A 961-nucleotide genomic window follows, 5' to 3' on the forward strand; every position below is an offset into this window, starting at 1 on the left:
TTTTCCTGCTTTTCCATTTTTACGAAAACCACAGAGGCGTCTTGTTCAGCGTGCTGTCAAACCTACACTAGCAAGGAGATCGGGCTGAAACTATAGCTACAAGCTATCCAAGGATGGTACTATAGAATGTCACCTCAAGGTAGGCCTAGTGGCGTCATCTCTTGGTTAGGCCGGAAACTTATCAATCCACCCTCGTAAGTTAGATTCCTGACTATTACTTTTAAATTATGTAATTTTTTCCAGGATGGCATTCAAACAATTAAACAACTTTATGTTTTTTGTAACGTTTCGGTTTCAGACTTTTGAATTGTTCCTGCTTGTACACAGATATTTACTTAATTTTACTGCATACTGCATTAGGTTTGACACGGATTTAAAAATTCAATTCAAAAGGACGGTAATATTTCTGATAGTAGGTATTTAAAATATTCTTTTAATAGAAAAACTTAAATAGTAGTATGTGTGATAATATGGTTATTATAATTGTAGATGGATAATCTGCACCTGTATTTTGGATTATTTTTTGGTTATTTTTCTCCAGATAGGTAGGATTGTAGTGGAAAGAGATAGTAAAGATTTTAACACACGATTTACCTTATGGTATTCTGAAGGATAATCCCTTCAAGGAGTCGATGATCACATATTACACTTAAAGAATACAAAATCATTTACAATTAAACCATTCATATATTGTGTTGGTGAAGATATATTTAGCATTTAAGATATCACGGTAGGTACATTTGTATACACTATCTATCATCATTATCATCGTAATATACAATATTTATTTTCGTTGTTTTTATATATATATGTATAGGTATTATTTCAGTTACTATTGTTTCTTGTACATTCTATTGAATAAACTTAGATATTTTGTCCATTCTGTTTAATTATTTTGTACCGCTCTTAGTATTCCTATTACATTTACTTAATAAATTAATAATAATAATAATTAAAGTTT

The sequence above is a fragment of the Agrilus planipennis genome, unplaced genomic scaffold (genome assembly GCF_000699045.2).
Source record: "Agrilus planipennis isolate EAB-ADULT unplaced genomic scaffold, Apla_2.0 scaffold44, whole genome shotgun sequence".
NCBI lineage: Eukaryota > Metazoa > Arthropoda > Insecta > Coleoptera > Buprestidae > Agrilus > Agrilus planipennis.